General features: G+C 34.9%; 1 long non-coding RNA gene across 1 annotated transcript in view; it reads right to left on the bottom strand.

The window, feature by feature from the left end:
- Positions 1-15,805, bottom strand: part of LOC306663846 — a 162,150-nt gene extending 146,345 nt beyond the window's left edge. The window contains exon 1 of the long non-coding RNA XR_013764564.1: positions 15,609-15,805. This is a non-coding gene — a long non-coding RNA (uncharacterized lncRNA). The remainder of the gene's footprint in view (positions 1-15,608) is intronic.
- Between the last annotated feature and the right edge of the window lie 247 nt (positions 15,806-16,052).

The raw sequence follows: 16,052 nt of genomic DNA, 5'->3' as shown, positions 1-16,052 counted from the left end.
GATATTGGATATTAATTTTAAAAAACCTTTATTTTTTAAGGGTTAAATTCCATTCTTCTACATATGGATTTCCAATTTTCCTAGCAAAGTTTGTTAAAAAGGCTATCTTTTCTCTAACATATGATTTTGGCACCTTTCCCCAGCATCAGTTAACTTCATATAAATGAGTTTGTCTCTGTGTCTTCTATTCTATTCCATTATTCTTTATTCCTGCTTTAGTACCATTTTCAGCCATGACCTATGTACACCCTTTCTGTTTCTTCTTGCCATTTTATCCTGAATTCTGATATTATTGTTCATTTTGTCACTATCTCCCAGACTAACCATGAACCTGGTGACAAAAATATACTTAACAAATATAACTTCCCCTTAACCACCAAAATAACTCATGTCAATATCAAATGACCTCTCATATGACCAGATTGTGTCTTTTTTTCAACATATTCTGCTCATGTTCTAACTGAGGTCTAACTCCTAATTATAATCAACATATTATTCCTAGCCAAATGCCATCCTAAAGAATTTAAAGAGTTGTTCACACTTTCTCATTGTATTTGGATTTTATTATGCTTGCTTGAATGTTGCTCATGTAAAGTGATCACAAATTCAATTTTCCCATTTTAATCAGTTAAACTCCATATTTTCCATTCAACAGTACAGAATTGGATAAACCATAATTAATCTCTTTTCTAAAGTTTAAGGACTCAGTTAAAAGGTTGATTTGAATTTTGACTGACAGATTTAGCAAATAAAAACACAAAATACCCAATTAAATTTAAAATTCAGATAAACAAATTTTAATAAGAACATACTGTGATATTTAGGTTACACATATGCTAAAAATATATATTTTTTAATCTGAATTTAAATAAGTAATTTTAGTATAAATGTGTCCTAAATATTTCACAGGTATACATATATATTACCTATTATTTATCAGAAATTCAAACTTAGCTGAATCACAAATGAACCTCGGGGAAAGAAACAAAACCCTGATAGCTATTCAATAATTTGTGATATTAGGTACAATTTGCTTCAAGAAAAGTGGAAGACTGTAGAATTTCTGCTTTGCTTGACCTGTTTGTAATTAAGTATGTTTGCATTTGTGCATATATACAAACTGCTTCTTTATCATTATTTAATTCTCCAATTTGCTATAGTTTTATTTGGCATATACTAAATAAATACAATTATATTTTTCTTTTTTTATGAAAGTCATACTCTAGTTTGTACATAGAGGCTCTAAAGGCAATAGATTGTGTGTATTATCTTTACAGAGTCAAGCTGTTTGATGTTACATGACATACTGTGATGTTTTGGGGTCAGGCAGAAAAATCTGTATTTGCTCCTTGACATGTTTTACTACATCCATGATTCCAGGAGAAATCCATCATTTAGAATTTCAACTCAGCTTCCAAATATGCAAGGAAATTGGGACCAAAAGAAATGTAATTGAGTCAGAAACTAGGAGGATAGGAGCACGTCTATATCTTCAATCTCTTCTGCTATACTGGAATCAACTTTCTGTGCTAATTTGTATCAGAAATTTAAGAAACCCGAATTATCAATTATTGGTCACAGTATCTGCTCTCTGATTAGATTCAGAAGACATATTCTAAAATATGCTTATTATAGAAAAGCCAATACACTTAGGTGAGATATGTATGAGTTGGAATCATTTAAATTATTTCTAGGAAACTGAATGGGAGGATAAAAGAAAGATCCACTTCTTCAAATTAATGCAGATTTAACAGGACTGGCTCTGTGTGAGAGATGCCACAAATTCCACTATGTAGCAGGTACTGTCCTGAATTTCATCAGCCAAATCTTGAGTTCAAGGGGCAAATCCATCCACTTTACTGGTGGAGTCTCTTCTGAGATGTTGAGCTTAGTTCAGATACTAGTAGAAATGAAGAGGTAATAGGAGGCAGATTATCAGTCCACAGGAAACTATATCTACAAAACTCCAAATCTCATGTCTTAAAGAAAATACACTCCTCACAGGAAAAAGAAAACCCACCTTAAGTGTAAAGGAATATTTATCTAGTCAAGAATTCTATGCTCTCAAGATGGGGTATAGCTCAATGACAGAACACTTACCTAGCATACATGAGCTCCTGAATTCAATCCGTAGCACTGCAAAACAAACAAAAAATGTGCACTCTCAAAATAAATGATTAACTTATAAACATTTAAAGTGACAGTATTCCAAATTGTGACACTTTCATCCCCGACAAATGATAAACCAGAGAGTATTCCTAGACAATGGTATAAATCAGGATGTCCATGGACAAACCTTAGGTGTACACACTAAAATCTTATATATAATAAAAATAAATCAATTCATAAAATAATTTTGAATCCATATAATGGAAAAATTCACAAAGTAATCTGAATAATCATAGTCAACATTTATTTAGTAATTACTATATCCCAAATACTCATTTAATCCTAGCATCAACCTTGTGAAGTAAGGGACTATTCCTATCCCCATTTAATAAACTGGTAAATTACAACTCAAGAGGGGTCATAAATCACAAAACCATATAATGGAGAATGAGGATTTAAAGTCATGTATTCTAGATACAGAGCTCATATTCTAAATGACAGTATATGTATGCTAGAATTAAAAAACTGAATATTAAGTATAATAATCTATCCAATCACATCATATTTGAAATGTAGTTGCAGACACCCTTTTTAAAGACAATAACTGTATTATAGTCACATTACAAATGTGGTAAATTTGACAATGAGAACAGGGTACTCAGATTATAATACACCACCCACATCAGGGTACTTACTAAAAGTCAGATTCTTTTTCTTGTTGTTGTTCCAATACTTGGGATTGAACCCTGGACCTCATGCACTGAGCTACATCCCTAGCCATTTTTATTTTTTATTTTGAAATAAGTTCTCAATAAGTTGATGACAGGCCTGGAATTTGCAGTCCTCCTTTCTCAGCCTCCTATACAGCTCAGATTACAGGCATGCACCACCAGGCACAGCAAAATTCAGATCCTTGAACTCCATCCTGGACTGAATTAAGTATTCTATTTAATGTAACAAATATTAGTATTTAATTGGTGACATTAGATTTATGTTATTGTTTTGTTTCATTTTGCTTTTGTTTTTGTAACATGTTACTAAAGAACATATAACCAAAATAAGCATTGACTAGAATGATTATCTCTAAGTATTCAAAAACAACTAATGCTAGCTTATCTAGTCTCAACTGTTTACCTATACACATTATTTTAAAATTTAATATGAACAATATGTAATTTGGCCAGAAATTAGATATATAAATAAATCATTGTTATAAATTGTCACTAATAATGTAGAAGAAATTATTATTTCATATTATCTGTACTGATAAAAAAGCTAAAGCTGACTGGGTATGGTGGCATAGGTTTGTAATCCCAGGAGCTAGGAAAGCTGAGGCAGGAGGATTGCAAGTTCAAAGACAGCCTCAACAACTTAATGAGGCCCTAAGCAATTTAGTGAGACCCTGTCTTAAAAACAAAAAAAAATTTTTAAAAAGACTGGGGATGTGACTCAGTGGTTAAGTACCCTGGGTTCAATCTCTGATACCAAATAAATAAATAGATAAATAAAACTAAAGTTGTAGATGATGATTTTCCTTAACTACTTCTTGAAAATCTAAAGATATCTGAGTTCTATTAATTCAGTAGTATGAAATTTTTATTTAAAAATATTTATAAATGCATTGTTCCTTTCGATTAATGTGAAGTTATTGCAACCAACCATACTAAAACATAATTCCTTATTCCTTCACTTGGTAGAAATTTAAAATAGTGCAGCTGATATATAAAACAGAATGATTGTTCATCAAAAAGCTAAAAATAGATCCAGCAATCCCACTGATGGGTAGATATCAAGATCTCAAAGGGAAATCTGAATCAATATGATTCATTGTAGCCAAAGTATGGTAACAACCCAAATGTCCACACACACAACAATGGTTAAACAATATATTCACACAGAGGAATGTAATTCAGCCATTAAAAGAATGAAGGAAACCCTACCATTGCAACATTGTGGGCCAACATGTAGGACGTTATGCCAAGTGAAGTAAGACAGGCACAGAAGGACAAATAATTCATGATTCCATTTATATGCTGTCTTTAACATAGTCAAACTTACAGAAGCATAGAACATAGAATAGACTTGCAGGTGACAGGGGTTGGGGGAGAGGAAAAGGATGAGTGGTTCAAAGGACATAAAGTTTTAATTATGCAAAATATATATGCTCTAGAGATATGCTACTCAACATAGCAGCTACAGTAAATAATACAATATTGTGCACTTAAAATTTTGAGGTTAGATCTTATGTTAAGTTTTACAACAAAAAAGAGGCATAAGGAAACTTCTGGAGGTGATAAATATATCTATTACTCTGATTGTGGGGATTGTTTCCTGGGTGTGTGTTTATGTCCAAACTCATCAAGTTGTGTACAATAAATATGTGTAGTCTTTTGGTCTATTGCTTATACTTCAATAAAGCAGAAGAAAGAAAGAGAAACAGAAAGGGAGTGAGTACTGCTGTCAGTTTCCAGGGAAATTCAAAAGAAAATTGTATGTAGTAAAAGTATACACTGAACAAGAATATAATGAGTTTCTATAAGGTAGAGACCAAAGGTGAACTTCCTGTGTGAGGCAGTGGTCAGGTGGACTTCAAGGTCCTTGTGTCTAAAGGTCTACAGAGATGTGAATGAATCATGTCCTTAATTTGAAGGGTATTTAAATTGACAATGGTTATTTGTTATTATGCTACCTGGTAAGCTAGTCCTTTAGTAGAAATTAGAAAGATGGAGGGAATGCAATAAGTTTACCGTTTGGAACAAAAGCACAAAGAAAAAATGTATATCCAATTACTTTGATATCAATATGCCAAAACCCATTGAATTAATTTTAGAAGCTCCTCCTAAACTTGGTAGTTTCTGAGCAGTATTTATGTTCTTCACTGTATTTGCCACTTGTTATCATCTAATAGTAAAACCCATCTAATGAAATTATTGTTTGCATATGTTTACCGTAAACAAAGAAAGTCCAAGTACATCAAGTGGTGGTAGGGCAAGTTTAAAGAAGAGAACACAAATTAAGCCCAAGTTATATAGTGAAAAATTTTAAAAAATTTAGAAAGCACTAGGCATAGGCTGATTCTGAGAAAATCCTTAAAGCTAACAGACACAAATGATTTATATAATTTTATTCAAAATAAATGAATAAATGATTTCTTTAATTACTCTACATCTCAGACTTATATAATTTTTTAAAAATAATGAGTTATAAAATTCATATTATGTATTAGGTACTAAAAATATGTCAGTATCATACAGGAGTTGATATTTGAACTGAGTCTTAATTATTAAAATGTGGATAATTGGGAACATTACCTTGTAGGCCAGTAGAGATACTGGAGTTTAAAAGGGGTCTTGAGGACAAGGAATCAATAGGAGTGGGTTAAATGTATGAAGGGGTTACATGAGAACCAAATCATGAACAAACTTAAATGCCATATGAAGAAGTTTATATTTTAATCATGAGAAGATTTGAAAGTTGGAAGGAATACAAGTGTGAAGTTGAAGTGTGATCTGATTTGTCTTTTGGAAAGTTAAGTGGGGCACTAGTTTGAATGAAGGACCAAAGAGAAACTAGAAGAGAACCAGGTAGGTTATAAAGCTATTGCAAAGGTTCTGGAAAACAATAAAATGAAGTCTGAAAAAAGAAAAAAAAGATAGATGGAACATTCTGTATAATGTGTATAAACATAATTCCACAGACTTACTGATAAATATGAGGTGGAGATTATAAGATTATAGGACAGGAAACTCAGGATGAGCCCAGGTTTTCTGCCTGGGAAATGATAGTATGGAGAAAAAAAAAAAAATAGGAGAGCTGAAGACTCAGCAAGAAAGACCAGGTATCACCTGCTTAGGTGTGAATTGACAACAGACAATTTCATGAAGATGTTTCATAGACAATTAGATATCAAAATCTGCAGCTCTGGTAGAAGCTGGTGTTAAATATGGATTTAAAATTTATCAGCAAAGAATTAGAAGATTAACCAAAGAGAAACTAATACTATAAATGTGGCTAGAAATGGAGGAAAGAAGCCTGAATTGAACTGTAGGAATGAATGTTAACAACCAAGGAGCAAGAATTGAAGAGAAGTTAGAGAATATTAGTTCAGGAAGTAAGGAAGAGAGATGGGGGAAACTCACAAAAGCCAAAAGGATGCCAGATTTCAAGTAGGGATTGAGTCAGGTGTCAAAATAAGATGTCTGGGAAAAAACAACTACCATTTGACTGAATAATTTGAGGTGTCTGATGACTAGATTACAGTATTTTGAATTGGGAAGCAGATTCCAGAAGATGAACAAAACTCACTGGTGAATGGAAATTGGTACATTTCTTGCAGCTGCAATGAAAAGAAAGCAGAAAATAGGGTTTGCAACTTGAAAAGGTGCCAGAATCAAGAAAATGTTATCTCCCTGGACAAGTTCTGCTTTCTGTGCCCCAGTCAGGGACAAAGACAGAGCCAAAATTATTATTCAGTAATAATTCCCTTTATATTTTTCCTCTTCCTTGATTTCCTTGCACATTTTCCAATCCAGCCTCTTCTTGTAAATGTTCCTTATCTTGCATTCCTTTACCTTCGCTTCTGAGCTCTGGTAAGAAAGATTGCAATCTACCAGCACTGGACACACCCAGCAGGCAGGACAGGTCTGAAGGTTGGGGAGTAAGCAAACTCAGATGTGCCAGATGCAGAGGAGAAGTGGTGTTTTCCTATTGTACCCAAATAGCAGCATCTGGATTAAATTCATAAGGGTCACCAAACTTCACAAAGTCCTTCACCCAAACATGCAGCAAACCTAAACAGCTTTCATTTTCCTTGTTTTGATTTATTTTTACCTCCAAACATCTTCCTTTATTTCTAACTTGTTTTCTTGACCTCCTTTCCAGTAGGTATTTCCTAAATGTTTTGAAAATCCTAGTTGAAATTATAGTTTTTTATTAAAATGAGAAATTTTTTGTGAGATGTTCCCTCTGCAGCCCCTATTTCCAAATGTAATTTCCTTCTAAAGAACTGAGTTGGTTTAACTATAGAGATTTTTGAAGAGACCACAAAGAGTTATCCAATAGGGAAAGGATGGAGCTTGAATAGCAGGGTAGCCCACATTTTCTTATAATTCTTATGAAAAGATGCCATTAATGGCATTTATCAGCTACAGTTTATTTTTTAAATTAAATATCTGTATTTTGACATATAGCACATGTGATGTGCATTCTCAAATGTTTCAAAAAAACTGAAAGTATCTCAAATGTTTCAAAAAAACTGAATTACTAACGTAGAATTACCCTTTTTTTCCCAATGTCAGTGCCCCATTTAATATTTTTTTAAACACTTTCTTTTACATTTATATAAATCAGTCAGTGCCTGCCTTGGAAAAGATTTGGTATTGCTCAGTCCCAAACCATTCTTTGCCAACCATATGGAGGGAACTTGCCCACTGGAGAAACTGACAAATGTAAACTCCAGAAAATAGAAGAGCCTCTGTTCTCCTCTTCCCTGTGCCTGACTGCTTAGCTGCCCAGAGTTCCTCACAGCAGACACTCACCCAAGGCAGGAAGCTTTCTGTCTGAGCATCTTCGAACCTTGCCATTGTTCCAAATCCAGAAAACCACAAATTCATTTAATTGCAATATGTTTCAAAATTTCAAGTGGCCTAAGGAAATGAGGTAGATGGAACAGTTAGTAATTTGTCCCTCTAAATTTCCAGTGTTTGTTTCCTTATGATTTAACGGTTTCAGTGTGCTTTTCCAAGAGAATTAGCAGGCCAAAAGAAACAAGAAAGTCCTTGCTGTTTTCGGATTTCTTGTTGAATATCGCCACCGCGTGGTCATTCTGGGATTTTAATTATTACAAGAAAGGAGTGAAAAAAATGTTTTTTCTATTCTCATGTTTTCCTTTGCAGCCATTAAAGTATATCAGTATAGTTTATTCATTCTTTCTGACAAAGCTCATCACTTTCCCTAAAGCCTCATTTTTGTACTGGCTTAAACACCTATCATATGACTTTCTATGCATGGTAGATGCTGTATCAATGTGGGTTAAAGGAATCTTTTTTGTCTATCTCACTATTTTAATAGCCATCTATATAATGATTTTCTTCTGAACCCTTCCTAAAATTCAGCTTCACTTATGTAAATATGTGTAACCAAATCTCTAATCATTTCTTAAAACTTATTATGATATAAACAGTTTATCATCTCATAAAATCAGTAGCATTATTAATTCTGATAATCTGATTTAGAATCTTAAATAAATACTAATCCTACTTCTTGGTCCTTTCCCTCTTTAAGATAAAAATACTGTTTTTCCCAGGTTATAACCTTCCTTTCTCTTTCCATCTTTACTAAATCTCTGGTGCCATCATTGTTAGTTATGCTGAGTCCACAGCTGTGTTTCTGTCCCTTTGTTCTTAAGAATATCCTTTTCTCCTTAATTTTGAAATGCACATTTTTCTCCTAGAATTCCACAATGAAAATTACACAATAAAAATTACCACTAAAGTCATTGGCCTCATAATTCTTTACATCAAAGCTCCCACATGAACATAAACACTTAAGTATAAGGGTGTTCAAAATTACTTTATTTATCATACTGTAAGACTGGAAACTAAAGGTCCAACCTACAAGGAAATGAATGCCTTCACTTGCAAGATAGATGAATTATTGTATATTCATGCAATGAAGTATTAAGCAAGCATTAAGAATATTGTTTTCAAACTGAAATTAATATTAAATAAAAAGAGCAAAGTAAGTCAGGATAGGTGGTATGCACCTGTAACCCCAGTGACTTAGAAGACTGAAGCAGGAGATCACAAGTTCAAGGCCAACTTGGGAAATTTAATGAGATCCTCAAGAACTTGGAAAGACCCTCTCTCAAAATAAAAAATAAAAAGCACTGGAGATGTAACTCAGTGGTGAAGGGTTCCCACATTCAATCCCCAGTACAACAAAAATAAAAAGAGAAAAATGCAAAAATAGTAAATAAAATTGTATCTTTGAAATATAATTGTGAGCAAAGACCAGAAAAATCATACACCATAAAATGTGCACATACTATGTGATTAAGTGGGGTTTTTTATATTTTTCTAACCCTTTCCTATACTGGGCTGATGTTTTGTTTTTAACAAAAGATGAATTACTTATATAAGATAATAATAAATTTATTTAACCCTTCTAGCTCTGAGCAAAATTAGCATTTAATTCTAAATTTAAGCCTATTAGGTCACATGAATTTTAATTTTAAAATTTGAATCATTACCAACTTGTAATTATTTATGCAAATTTTAATTTTAATTTTAAATGCTCCTCTCTTATCTCAAAAGACACAGCCACCCTTTAGTACCTGAAAATAGGGAACACCATTTATAAGGCCTTTAATGATATGTTTGAAACAAAGATGCACATGTGATTATCAAGTTTAACTTATAAGTTCCTTTAGAGGAATCCCACACTGTGAGATTCATAAAAGAAAATATGGAAGAGTTCTCTCATGTTCGTAAGTAAGAACCACTCTGGTTAATTCTCCACCTAGAACAGAAGTTGATCAAATATGGCCACATGTTTTCTTCCCAATCCTTCACTGTTTGCCCATCCGGTGAACATGAGGAAGTCCGGTCTGAGTGAGTGAATTTCACGGCCACTGACCCTGCTCACACCCAAACACTCCAAGCAGAGCTTCACACTCGGGACTTTGCACTGCCACTGACAACATCTGTGGTGCCTGTGGCATCAGAAGTGGTGAGGAAAGGGGCGAAGTAGAGGAAAGGTACCAAAAACAAAATGAAGGAATGAATTTGGGAAAGACAATATATTAATTCATATATTGAACACTTCTCTTGTGCTAGGTTCTGTGCTCAGCTCATTCCACCCATTTAAACATTAAATTTTCACAACAGTTTGTGAGGCAGCACAGTCTTACCATCTCTCTTAACAGATGAAGAAACTGAGGCTTAGGAAAGTTTGCCTAAGTACATTTACTGGTGGGGGGCAGGTTACATTCAAAACCGTGCTCATAACTACACTTCTGACTGTCCCAAACTCCTCATGTGAGCAGTAAAAGAATGGGTAAGAGAAGTGCAGGGATCTGATTGGATTTAAATGTGGCAAACTAATCTTACCAGAGTCTCAGATGGCAAAATGCAGATTCTGGAATGTCCTCAAAGAGAGAAATCAAGTTCTGGGGCCTAAAATTGTGCAAGAGAATAGCTGGTATAAGGGAGCAGGCAAATACCAGGACCTGGTTCTATTTCATTTTCAGTGGATATCAGGAACACCTTTACAAAGATACTTCTCAGAATGTACCTTTACCAATCAGTTTCCACATCTTTAATGCTTCTCCTTCTACATTTCCCTTTTGAGCACCTTAAAATACCATCATTTCTCCCCTAGTTCTAAGTGTTCCAGGGCAGAGTTGCTAGAGTTGAGTCTTCATTAGAATAAAGAAGAGAAACACTGAAGGTCAAGTGAGGGTAGGAACTTTCTCATGTGCCCCCGATCAGCCAATTCCAAAATCCCCTATAAGCTTAAAGCACCTCTCACCTCTCCTGGTAGCATGCATTTCTCAATCCATCCTCCTTACCACTGCAGGGAATGCAGATTCCTCAGTTAACAGAGAGGTTTAGTAGGTAAAGGCTGCACCCAGCTGCTCGGGCACATAGAACTAGAATCACAAAATACACCTCAAGTTAGTAACTACTACAAACCTGACACTGTAGAGTTATTTCATGAAGATACATATTTAATCCTTAAAGTCCCATGGCTGAAATATTGTTATTTCTGTCCTTTTTACAGATAATAGGGTTGAATCAAAGATCAAATAGTTTATCCCAAGCTCATGAGTCTGAAACTAAACACACATCCATATAGACTGCCCTGTCCAGATTCATTAGAACTGAGAGAATTTTTACTATGAAAAGGATGTTTCAAGGCAGGAAAGGTGCTATATTCCTAATAGGTGGCCGTGATAATCCCTCATGGATGAAGATGAAAATGGGAAACCTGCACAGCCACCACCTAGTTCATAACTATAGTGACACTAGAAATGGATGCCATGATTCAATTTGAATATTTCACTGTGAGATTCAGCATACCCTTTAAAATTTGCAAATTCATAGCTATCCTCAACAACTTTTTCCTCTTTTTTCCATTTCCGATTTATTTTAATGCTATTTCTTCTTAACTTTATTAGCAAAATTTACTATTAATAATACAAAGAAATGGAGGGAGATGGGGTACAGCTGGCAGGAAAAGGCCTTCAGGCCTAAAAGGTCACTTTCTCAATGACACTCACTAACTAGGTTTCTGAAAAGTCTTCCCCAACTGCTCAGAATCCACGTCCACAGTGTCAATCTAGTGATTGTACACTTCATATGCAGCAACAACCCCCCCTCCATATATTTAGTCTCTGGCTCACCAAAAATTGCTGATTAAAGAGAGCAAAGCAGAAGAGGAGAGTGGAGGGACTCTGCCCACCCTGTTTCAGGCTTCTGCTAAAACAGAGGCAAGAAATCTCTGTGGAGTTCCCAGGACTCTGTGCCATTTCCACATATGTTCTCCTGACTTAATGCTTGATTCTCTTCTCTGTTTAATAATTTAAAACCCAAAGCATAATTGTTTGGATCATCAAAAATATTTTTTCATAGATTGCTGAAATCTCCTCTCCCCTACCTGTATATGTATATATTCATATATATAAATATTTTCACGTGTTCACATATATTATATATACACATGCATTTATTTCATTAAATAATAAAAATGGTTAGATAATTTTTTTTCAAAATAAAAGTAGTACTTAATTATAAAAATACAAAGAACTCTAAGTCCTAAAATCCAAAGTGAGTAAGCTAATAATAACAACAGCAACGTGTCAATAAATAAGAACAATTTGGAATCTGGAAGATATATTCCTTATATTAGGGAAGACAAACCCTCAGTGAAAGTGCACAGATAAAAGAAAATAATCATTTGTGGTCATTCATTAACTCATTCAACATGAATTAATGCCTTTTTTGTACCAGGAACTATGCTCAAAGTACTGACACAAATGCAAAATAAGACAATGTTCCCATTTCGAGTTCAGTTTTGTACAGGGTGAGAGATAGGGGTAAATTTTTGAAAGTTTTTGGCTCCTTTGTCTAGTATGAGGTTACTTACTTATGTGGGTATGTCTCTGTGTCTTCTATCCTGTACCACTGATCTACCCGTCTATTTTGGTGCCAGTACAATGCCATTTTTGTTACTATTGCGCTATAGTAGAGTTTAAGGTCTGGTACAGTGATACCTCCTGTATCACTCTTCCTGCCCAGGATTGCTTTGGCTATTCTGGGTCTTTTTGTTCTTTCCGATGAATTTCATGATTGCTTTTTCTGTTTCTATGAGAAATGTCATAGGGATTTTAATTGGAATTGCGTTAAATCTGTATAGCACCTTTGGAAGTATGCCATTTTGATAATATTAATTCTGCCTATCCAAGAAATGGGAGATCTTTCCATCTTCTAAGGTCTTCCTCAATTTCTTTCTTCAATGTTTAATTAGATCTGAGACCCTTCACCAAATAGAAGAAAAAGTAGGCCGAATCTCCATCACGTTGGCTTAGGACCAGACTTCCTTAACAAGACCCCCATAGTGCAAGAAATAAAAGCAAGAATCAATGAATGGAATAGATTCAAACTAAAAAGCTTTTTTCTCAGCACAGGGAACAATCTACAATGTGAAAAGAGAGCCTACAGAGTGGGAGAAAATCTTTTCCACACAGACTTCAGACAGAGCATTCATCTCCAAAGTTTACAAAGAACTTAAAAAACTTTACTCCCAAAATACAGAGAACCCAATCAATAAATGGGCTAAGGAAATGGGCAGACACTTAACAGAAGAAGATATACAGGTGATCAACAAATATATGAAAAAGTGCTCATCATCCCTAGTAATTAGAGAAATGCAAATTAAAACCACCCTAAGATTTCATCTAACTCCAATTAGAATGGCTATTATCAAGAAAACAAGCAATAATAACTTTTGGCATGGATGTGGGGGAAAAGGCACACTCGTACATTGCTGGTGGTGTTGCAAATTGGTGCAACCACTCTGGCAAGCAGTATGAAGATTCCCCGGAAAACTTGGAATGGACCCACCATTTGCCCCAGCTATCCCACTCCTTGGTTTATACCCAAAGGACTTAAAATCAGCATACTACAGTGATGCAGCTGCATCAATGTTCATAGCAGCTCAATTCACAATAGCTAGATTGTGGAACCATCCTAGATGTCCTTCAACAGATGAATGGGTAAAGAAACTGTGGTATATATACATGATGGAGTATTACTTAGTCATAAAGAAGAATAAAAGTATGGCATTTGCTGGTAAATGGATGAAGTTAGAAAATATCATGCTAAGTGAAATAGGCCAAGCCCAAAAAACCAAAGGTCTCTGATAAGTGCATAATAATATATAATGAGGGGGGTGACAGGGGGAAGAGAAAAATGAAGGAACTTTGGATGGTGTAGAGGAAAAAGGGGTGGGAGGGGTAGGGATGGAAAAACGGTAGAATGAAATAGACAGTATTACCCTATACATATGTATGATTACATGAATGTGAATCTACATTGTGTACAACCATAGAAATGAAAAGTTGTACCCCATTTGTGTACAATGAATCAAAGTGTGTCTGTAAAAATAAAAAACATTTTAATTAAAAAAAAAAGGAAAAAGACAATGTTCCCACTCTTATGGAGCACCTGGTATAGAGGAAGGAACCCATGTTCTGCTGAAGGGTCCTGTGGGACTCAGACTCAGGAGACCCAGGTCAGCAACTGCTGGGGTATGGGTAAGGAGGAGTGTCAAGGGCAGCTACACAAAAAAACTAATTTTAAAAACTTCAGTATTTAGAGAAAAGTAAAGCTTTTTGAACCCAATGGCATTAAAATCCAGGAAAGAAATTATGAGAAAAACAAAAAAGTATTATTGACTCAAAAACAGCAAGTTATTCCAATTTGCTGAAACAGACATTATTACCTCATGTACATATAAGACTGCATGACCGATGTGATCCTACGATATGTACAATCAGAAAAATGAGAAATTATACTCCATTTATGTAGGATTTAAAAATGCAAAAATGCATTCTACTGTCATGTCTGACTAATTAGAACAAATAAAAAATTTTAAGAAAAAAGAAAGAAAAAATAAAAACACTAGTCATTCAAGAAGGTTAAACTATGGCAAGCCTAATATCCTCTCCTAAAGATGTTGGAACTTTAAAAGTGGTGAAGGAGTAGAGGAGAATTTTAGAAGTGAACATCAAATCATGGAATATTTTAGAAATCTTACTCTAAAATTATATTTTAAAGAATTTATAAAGAAAAGGACTTGTTTTGACATCATATCAAGGAAAATTGCAAGGTAAAATTATAGGAATATATAAATTCTACATATGATATTTTCAATATTGTCAAAAAGAAAAGTCAAGACAAAAATTATACAAAAGGGAACTATACCAAAATGTCAGTGATAACTGGTTCGGGGTACTAGAATAATGATTAAACTAATTCAATAAATATGTATTATATATGTTTAAATTTCATTTACAAAACAACTTAGAGCTTCATTGCTCACTTTGCAAAGAGCTGAAACATAAAGTGAGTTTGTCACTTTCATTGTCAATACAAGTTAAAATTTAATATTGCTACCCTAGACAAATGCATATTTAAAAAGTAGTCTTTCTTTACCACAAAAATTCATAGTGAATCTATCGTTGTGTTAAAACTTGACATTCTTCTTGTCAGAGTTGTTTTTCTTCAAATGATATAGGAAGTGGACTGGAATCATCATTTCTGGAAGGTGACAGTTTGGTTCGGAGAACTGGAAGACATGCTCAAGCTCACGCAGATTTGTTTCTGGATGTCTATTCTCTAACGAATTGCTTCATATTCCTGGAAGAGGAGATCATAATGACGACCCACAGCTGTGTGGAGGCTGTAGTGGGTGTGTTAATGACAATCGGCTGTACGGCTGAATTTCAGCTAAACTTAATTGCAGTTAATTATAAACCATTAATAGTCACAGTCTGAGAAAAGTTTGAGAACATAGTCTGTCTTACATGTTCGGTGGTGTTTTCTCCTCAGGTTGAAGAGGACGTGAGTGTAGTTTAGTTATCGTCCCTCAAAGATGTTTTCTGCCATGTCAGCATTCTGCTTTTCTGCCTGTTATGTGAACTTGTCACATCTCCCTCCGGTGACTATTCCATCTCCCCTCTGTTTTGCCTGGAAGTTGGTGACTCATCTAGAAGTTTGTAAACTATATCCCAGATGAAACTGTTTGGGATTATTTATCAACACAAGGAAGTTAGGAAATTCTAATGGCCTATTGTTGACATTATGGCTGTTTATTCCCTCCCAGATGTACTTACAGCACTGGAGAAGGCCTTGTCACATTGCAGAGTAGCCACAACTCCTTTGTGGATTCTTAAACATGCCTCACAAAGGAGGAAGAAAAAATTGCTTCAAACTCACCAACAGTGTCTCACCACAGTCAGCGACAAAGCCAAAGAGTAGTGCCCATATCTGCAAGGCGTCACGTCGACTGGGACTCTTCCTGTCTGACTTCGGCTCTGGCGACCCTCCTTAGCCTAACTCCAGCTGCACTGACTGTCCTGCTGTTTCCCCTACATGGCAGGACTTTGTACATGCCACTTCTCTCTTTCTGCAACACCTTCCCCAGATCTCTACCTTCACCACCTCTAAGTCTCTGGTTACATGTTAATTTACTAGTGAGCTATTCCCTGCCCTTATTACTTATAATGGTAACTACCTCTGCCATACCTCCCAGAGCCCCCCTCACTTTATCATGCTTTATTTTTCTGTATACTTTAAGGTAGAGACAGGTCACAAAGTGATCAGAAGCCTGAGGTTGGATAAGGAATCATTATTCTGCATCCTTGAGATGTCAGCTTAGAA

Source organism: Sciurus vulgaris (assembly GCF_902686455.1).
Source record: "Sciurus vulgaris genome assembly, chromosome: 6".
NCBI classification, from domain to species: Eukaryota; Metazoa; Chordata; class Mammalia; order Rodentia; family Sciuridae; genus Sciurus; species Sciurus vulgaris.
This window is presented reverse-complemented; position numbering and strand designations above follow the sequence as displayed.